We start from the raw sequence: 8,878 nt of genomic DNA, 5'->3' as shown, positions 1-8,878 counted from the left end.
TCCTCTCTCCTCCCTCCCTCCCTTCTTTCCTTCCTTCCTCCTTTCCTTCCTTCCTTCTTCCTGCTTCTCCTCCTCTTCCTTCTTTTCCTGTCCTCTTCCTTTCCTCCCCATTCTCTCCCCCTCTTACTCTCTCTCCCTCTACCCTCCTCTCTCCTTTTCTATCTTTTTGCTTTCTCATTCCATTTTCTTCCCTTTCCCAAGGCATCCTATTCTGTGATGTCTGGTTTGTTTCCTGATGCCTTGCAGAAGGGGACTCAGAGTGAGTGAATGAATTATCTGCCTTCCCCTTTCTCAAGTCCTCCAGACTGAAATTTCTCCTACCACCAACAATTTAGAGCCTCAAGACCCATGGTGATTTTTTTGTCCTCACTCAGTCATTGTAACTCTGATTCCTTCCAGTAGCTGATAAGGAGAAGCTAGAGCAGCTGGGAAGAGACAGAAGATCCTCTGGGATTACATACAGAAGAAAATATCAGTGCTGGGGTAAGGGTTAGGGGTACACATTAGTGGGTACCAGGAGCCTGTTTCAACACAAACCCTGGACATTCATACCTCAGGGGAGCATGGTGGTAATGATGCTTACAACTGGAAGAGATTTAGAGGTTGTCCATTTCAATGTACCTCAAATCCTAGGAGAAAAATATGACTTAAGAATGACCAGATCATACATAGAGTTTGAGAAAGTGTGCCACGTGGGATTATTCTAAAATTATTCTGAGATAACATACATCACAATGATTATGTAAATCACAAGCTATGATTCTGACTCATCAGACTATGTTTTATTGACTTTCAATCCCATATCTGAAGCCCAATATTCTTTATTTGTTAGCCATGTGGCCCAGCCACCTGTTTTCCCCTCATGATTAATTTCTCATAATATAAATAATAGTGTGTTTCAACTGAGTAGTGTATGGACACAGGGATTTTAAAGTGATGCAAATGACTACTCTAATTCCCATTCTTCATCTCAAGCTAAATTGCTACCAATAAAATCATATCCAGTGTGCAAATGAAGAGAAAGATCTTTGAGTTTAGGGTATTTAGTATGTATAAATCATGAGAAGCTAAAATGTCTGTGAGAAAAGTTTTAGAGAAACTGTGTTAGAAATACATAATAATTTATTATTATTAATTAAATAAATATTTATTGAAAACTTACTGTATGCCAGGAACTGTTAGTGATACAACAATGAACCCTGAGAGAAGAAAGAAAATGCTTCTTTGCCTCCTAAGAAATTATTGTAAACAAGCTATGCATTGATTTCCTCCTCTCCTTTCCTAACTCCTCTCCTCTTCCTCTTTCTCTCTCTCTTATTTTGTTTTTTTGAGACAGGTTCCCACTATGGTACTACATGCTGGCCTCAAATAAGTTAGCCTCTCACTTTTTTCTGCTTCTCTGAGATCACAAACATGCACCGCCACACCCAGCCCCATAGGTTTCTTTATTTGATTCTGATACCTTTGTCACAGGATACTTTGTATCCTAGTGTCTGGCACTAGAATGATGATGAGTATAATGATGATGATGATGATGATGGTGAGAAAGGTCACGAAGATCTGTGTCCTTCCTCCTTTGTGTCAGGTGTAAAGTCTGCCCATCCATCTTTCTTTCTCTCTTTCTTTCTTTCTTTCTTTCTTTCTTTCTTTCTTTCTTTCTTTCTTTCTTTCTTTCTTTCTTTCTTTCTTTCGTGTTGGTCATGGGACTTGAACTCAGGGCTTGGGCACTGTCTCTGAGCTCTTTAACTCAAGGCTAGCCCTCTACCACTTTGAGCCACATGGATTGAACCTAGAACCAGATCTCAGACTCCTGAGTAGCTAGGATTACAGGCATGAGCCACCTGCTTGTGGCATGTCTACTCATCTTTCACAGAGCTGAATTCTCTAGAACTCGATACCATCTTCTCCCTGGCTTCTTTGAAGTCACTGATTCCTGAGTGATATTTTATTTTCCTAGCCACTTCTCCAAATTCTCTGGAATATCTCTCCTGCAGTCATCCCATGAAATGTCTGTGTTACCCAGAATTCACATTCAAGGCCTTGTTCCTTCTCAGTCCTGCTCTGGCTGAGTACCTGGGAACTTGGTTCCCACCTACCAAAAGATGCTTTACAAACCTCTAGCTGTAGACAGCATCTCCTTCTTAGACATGAACCTAAATAACCAAATGCTACCAAACTATGTTTTACGTGAATGCTTCATCAGCACCTCAAGTTCAATATCTAGCACCTGTTCTCTTCTCAGGACCAATAATTCTTGCCATATCTCTCTGATCAGTAAAATGGTGCACTCAGTGTCAAGGTTAGAAAGCAAGTGGCAGCCACATCTTCCTTGATTATTAAAAAGTGAGCATAGGCTGACTGCCAGTGGCTCACACCTGAATTCCTAGATATTCGGGAGACTGAAATTGAAGCCAGCCCAGGAAGATATTTTATGACTCTTATCTTCAATTAGCCAGCAAAAAGCCAGAAGTGTAAGTATGGCTCATGTGGTAGAACACCAGCCTTGAGTGAAAAAGCTAAGCACGTGTGTGAGGCCCTGAGTTCAAACCCTAACATTGTCACCATCAAATCAAATCAAATAAAAATAGAATAAAAAATAGAAATGAATCTAGAAGATTATTTTTCCATGAAAGCATTCCAAGAACCCTCATCTACATTAGAGCCCCAACCCAAGACCCTCCAGCCTTTGCACATATTTTATTTTGTCTTATCTTTTTCTGTGATAATCTGATTTTTTTCTTGTGAGACTGTGAACCCTTAGAGGTTAAGTAACATATCATGTCCTTTCTGTCTACAGGCCCAACAAAGTGCTTAGATGTTCAACAAATGCTAGTGAAAACAGAAAGGAAGATGATTGAATGAATTAACAAAATAAGTGAACACCAAGAGAGAGTTAGATAAGAATTCAAGTAACTAACAAACAATATAAAGCATAAGTTACGGTTTCTTTCTGGGGCTCAGAGAAGTCAGTCTGATCTTTTCAGAAGAGAATAGGACCCAGGAAGTGATGCCAGAACCTTCGCTCATTGAGCCCTAATTATGGGAGCCCTCACCATTCCTACAATGTATCTTGCATACAACACATTTGGTTCTTTAAAGAAAAAAACCAACAACCATAAGCCAGGAAATGATGATTCACAATTATAATCCAAGCTACTTAGGAGGCTGATATCTAAAGATAATGGTACCGAAAAAAAAGCCCAAGTTAGAGGCATGGCCAAAATAGTAGAGTACCAACTAAGAGTGAGAAAGCCAAGTGGAGAGCTTTAGGCACCAAGTTCAAGCCCCAGTACTGGCACAACAAAAGAAAAAGGAAAAAAAAACCAGCTACATTGTTTCCCCCATCTAACCAATGGGGAATCTTAGGATGAGAAAGCCTGACCCATGAACCAAGGTCCCCATCTCCAGGTAGAAAGTCAAGGTGAGTGACTATGCAGGCAGATATCCAATAGGCATTCTCTCCCATACTTTGTGTTTTGTCCCCCGCTCCCCTCCCCATCACTTCCCTGCAGGAGAAAACTCCATTGTCTTCCTGTCACAATCTTTCTACTAGACATTCTGGTGAGAACAGAGATGGGTAAGACAGTAATAATACTATTGCATATTTTGAAAACACTTTGTATGGCTTTTAGGTCTCAATATAATGTTCTTGGGGTGTATGTGTATGTGTGTGTGTATGTGTGTCTGTATGTGTGTGTGTGTGTGTGTGTGTGTGTGTGCATATGCATATGTGTGTGTGCACACACATGCAACCACTACTAAGATTTGAGCTCAGAGCCCCATATTCTGGCATTCTACCATGCAAATTACACCTCCACCCCTGACTATTTGCTAGTTACTTGGAGATAAGAGTGTGATAGATTTGTCTGCCTGGGTTGGCTTTGAACATAGATTCTCAAATCACAGACGCCTGTAACCACAGGTCTGGCTCCTGTTATTTGACTTACAGAATTATATGTGGGGTAGCTATAAAGCAAAAAGGCTGATTTTGTTGTATGTCTGTGGAAATCAGCCCCTTCATAGGACTCTTCAACTGTAGGGAGACATTTTAATGCATTTGATGCCTATGGTCCTTTAAGGTTGAAGTATTTGGGTAGCAGTCAGTGAAGGGGAGTCTTACCAGGAGTCTTTAGTGTGGAAATTATTGGGTCTCTGTCGTCAGCTTCACCAAACTTGATGTTTAATTTTACTGTCAATTTAACTGGATTAAGGAATGCAAGAAACCTAGTAAAAAGTACTATTTTAGAGTATGTCTTCCTCCAAAGAGGATTAATGTGTGAATCTCTTTGGATGCAGTGGGGGAAGATCATCTATCCTCATTGTGGTTGGGTACTACCCAGTAGGCTGGGAACCCACTGAACAAAAGCAAAGGAAAGGAGCTTTTGTCACTCATCTCATAGTGATAAATATACCCATCTTCTCTTTGTATATCAACACTTCAGGTTGTCTGAACTTTAGACCCTAGGACTTAAAGCAGCAGCCTTCTGGGTCCTCAGGCCTCCCCCTCATATCTAGACTTTCATCATTGGCTTTGAACTTGGACTTAGCCATGCTACCAGTCTCCAAGGATTTCTAGCTTGTGAAAGGCATGTGTTAGCCTTATAAATGGTATGGGCCTATTCCCCTAGGAAATCTTCTCTGTATTTCTCTACCTCTATCTATCCATCTATCAATGCATCTATCTTGTTACTTCTATCACTCTAGATCACAACTAATGAATGGACTGGCTCTCTGGAGCCTATGGAGAACGGAGATAAGATGCCCCAGGCAACAAACATTTGCCAAGTTGTTCGAGCAGTCTCTAGATTGTAGCTGAGGAATCAAGATGAGCAAGCATTCTGTTCTCAGAGCTTTACGATCTCAAAGGAGAGAGTCAGTTATATACAGGATGAATTCAGAACTTGGAAGGAGACGAAAAGATAATACACTCTGATAGCAACTGAACTCTATAGCTCTTAGTAGCTTGCTCTCTTAAGCATTACAGAGCCACATGGATATCTTTTCACAATGCGAATATTGTGTGCCTATGGTTTTCGGTTGACTTGCTTACATTGTTTCTTAAGATGTTGTTTTCCCATTTGGTTATTCTGTGTACACGTTTTGGTTTTGTTGATTTCATTATTTCGACTATAACAATAGAGGATAGGAACTTAATGTTGTGCATCGTTGATGGCTGTTATGGTACTAGGCACTGTGGCAGGAGCCTCTGCTTGTGCTATGACACGCAGAGCAATTCTGGGAAGGGAGTTTGGAGATGACATTCTGTGGTGTTTCTTGGGCTAGTCTCAAATTCTTGGGTTCTGGTGACTTAGTCTCTTGAGTAGTTAAGCAGCTGTGACTACAGGCATGTGCCTCTATGCCCAACTATGAATAATCTCTTATTAACACCGCTTACAGGCTAAGAGACATAATTGAGAGGGTAAGTAATTTGCCAAGGATAACAGAGCTTGTAAGCTACAATGCTAGCATTTGAAGCCAGGCATTTTAATTCATGGAAACACAGGTTCTTGCAGTTAGCCTAGGCAGATGTACTGTACACTGGAAAGAATATGATGTGGGCTGTGACAGAAAAGAGAGATACGTTAAAATTCAGCTGACCCGAATTCTGATCTCAGGGCAATGGGTGATTGGGAAAGACACTTATCCCGTATTTGCCTCTGTTTAGAATCTCATGGATAGCTTACGCTGATTGGGCCACCGGCTACTCTGAGAACTACTCTGGGTTTTCTACAAGATTTGGTCTACAGCATCGTGCTTGAGCATGGAACTCTTATTTCTTGTGACTTCCTTAGACTAAAAAGCGGAAGCCAATCTTTCTTAACCACTCTATTCTCATGACACATTTCTAGTTGCGTACTGATTCATATCGTGAGGCCACAAGGCAATCAACTTCATCTGGCTGAGTAAAATGTCTCCTCAATCGCTGTCCTCCATGAGACCCGTGTGTCTCAGTTACATCAACAGGCACTGCACCAAACGCAAGCTTTCTATTTCATAGTTCCTCCTTACACAGATACACACACACACACACACACACACACACACACACACAGAGCAGCTGGGTAAAATAAACACAAGCTGTAAGTTTTTCCCCATTCCTGAACAACACAGTTTGAAGTTGCTTTTATTACTGGATAGCCATTTTATTAGGTAAACTTGGAACTTTCTGTGGGATTCTGAACTTCAGAATAGCCATCCTCTCGAGGTTAAAAAAAAACCTTTATTAATTTATCTTTGTTTTCACATTAGAACATTGATTATTTTCAAGTAGTTATACAGAAGAGTTTCAATTCAGTATGTCATTTTATGAGGACAATGCATCTTGAACAATGTCACCCCCAAATGGAAGCTTATTAATAATCACCTTTCATCTTTAGGCGATTTCAAATTCGTATTTTACCCAGGGACACCTAAGTCTTGAGAAAAGATTTGTGTCCTTCCAATTAGGTGGTAGGTCTGCTCCCAGAGCCTGTAGCGGCCTCTCCCCTCCCAGCTGGCCAGTTCTCTCTTCCTCTTCCCCTACACCCTCCTGCCCCTCTCCTGTCCCATCCACTCTCCCTTTCCAGTCCTTTCTACTTTTCACTCCTCTCTTCTCCACCTCCCCGCCCGCCCGTTTCTTCCACTTATCCTCTCCTCCCTCTCCTGTCTCCTCTCCATGCTGTCCTCTGGTCCTGTCCCCTTCCCCCCTCCCCCTTCCTCTTCTGTCCCCTGACCCCCTCAGCCTTGTGGCCCAGTTCACCCAGGAGATGAGTTTTATCTCTCAATCCTGATTCAATTCTGTTCTCTGAAAGGAATCTAATACTCTCTAGTTTTCATTGTAACTGATGTGATGAGTGATAACTATTCTCTCTTTTCTGAAGTAAGATGTTCTAATTAAAACTTTTAAACCTAAAAAAAAACCCCAATAATCTATGTGAACTAACTACTTCACAGGGGGACTGGGGCAGTGTTTGTGCTCAGTCGCTCAGAACTGAGAGCAGGTAGTATGCTTTGTATCCTTCACTAAAGTAATAAACGCTAAAGGCTTAAGGCTTATGAATTACATTTTATTTCACCAATTGTGCCTAGCCCAGTCTAATTTAACAAAAGGCTTTGAGGGGGGAAAAATACAGTAGAGCAGATGCACACAGCAACCATTAAATTAGGATACAAGAGTAAGATCCACCGCAGAGAAGGAGGCTTCTGCCAGGCAAAGCAGAAAACAGAATGACAGTCCCAAGGAGAGCGGGTGCGTTGGGGTTCAGAGGGGAAAGAGATGGAGCTGAGCCCAAAGATAAGGAAAGACTGTCTTCAGAGAACCCATCCCCAGGTCCCTTCCAGACACTGTCGCGACCATGAAGTCATGGATGGCTCCAATGAAACCCAGCTCTGTTACTTTCAAGCCTGCAGGTTTTCCCAGCTCTTGCTTTCATTTATATTTTGATCACAAATAAGATGCATGGATAATGGAGGATTCTTTGGCATATTGTGTTGCCGCTTGGGAGACAGGATATGGAGTGGAGGGGTCCTAAGGGCTTCTTGGCGTGTCATCAGAGCAACAAGCTTTTCCCATCTTTCTTTTGCACAGGCCCAGGAAGCCTGGCTGTGCCCTGGGACCAGCCCAAGCTTGGCTAGGTGGAGAGCGCAGGTACTCAGACTGGTGTAATCACCTGGGCACGTGAAATGTACTTCAGTTCTTCGGAGCAGGGGGATGGGTGGAGTTGTCAACTTCTGCGTGGAGGCGTCCGTGGCGAGGTGCCAATGTCAGTTTTCAATTTGCTGCTTTCCCTGAACCAACTCCCTCTCCCCCCTCTCCTTCCTCCTCCTCCCCACTCCCCAACCCCCACCCGGTACCGGGGGAGCCAGCTAGAGGGGCGCAGTAGCATTTTCTCAGCTTGCTTGTGTATCAAGGGGGCGAGTGGAGCCCCGGGGTGAGGTGCGGGGGGCCAGGCCCACCTCTGCAGGGATTCCCCAGCCGCGGTGGGCGCGGTGCGGCAGGGATTAAGGGGGGGTCCCCGCACACCCGGCTGGGATGAGCGCGCCTTCCGCGCTGCCCACCCGCCGCCCGCTCGCGCTCGGCATCTGCGCGGGGAGAAAGTGGCGGTCAGGGATGGAGCTGCTGCCATGACAACCCGGGCGGCGGTCGGGGTCCGCGCGCTTCGGGGCTGCTCCCGGGTGGAAGGCGGCGCCGAGGCCGGGGGCGGCCGCTGAGCGGGGCGGCCGCGCGCCCCCGCGTCCCGTGCCGCGTCCCCGGCGGAGGCGGGGGCCGCGGTCCGCGCAGCTCCCCCGTGCGCCCGGAGCCAGCGCCGCGCGGCCCTCGGCGGGGGCTGGCGGCGATCACCCATCGGACCGCGGGGGAGGACATCACCCCCACCACGGAGCGCCTCGGCTGCATCCTTCCCGCGGCGGGCTGCCTCGGGCTGGGAAGTTCTGATCGCCTTGGGGGAGGAGGGACGCGGGACCGGTTTATAAATACAACCTATACATATGTGTGTGCTAATAAAACCTCTCCTCTCCTGGAAGCAGGAGGCTTTGATGGCATCTCCTGCATGTCAGAGACACTTGCCTTCCTCTTTGGGTTATAAACTTTTGATGCCAGATCTCCGCCGAAGCTGCCCAACTGAATCTTAAAGTAGCATCTCGAAGAGACACAGGCGGAGAACGCGCAATCCGTGACCTTCATCCCGGCACCTTCCATCTCCTCCTTTCCTTCCCGGGCTGCCTCCCTCCCTCCCTCCCTTCCCCCCCTCCCCCAGGAGGGGGGAGCATCGAGAAAGCTCTTTTTGGATGCAGGAGGGGGGCATCTGGTTCTGCTGGGCTGGAAGGCTGAGGCAGGAACTGAGGAAGAATTATTAGACTCCGGAGACTCGGCTTCTCCTTCTCCCTGGCTGCTCCTGGC

This window comes from Dipodomys spectabilis, unplaced genomic scaffold, assembly GCF_019054845.1.
Source record: "Dipodomys spectabilis isolate Male_0828 unplaced genomic scaffold, ASM1905484v1 ptg000201l, whole genome shotgun sequence".
NCBI classification, from domain to species: Eukaryota; Metazoa; Chordata; class Mammalia; order Rodentia; family Heteromyidae; genus Dipodomys; species Dipodomys spectabilis.
Note: the sequence above shows the minus strand (reverse complement) of the source record.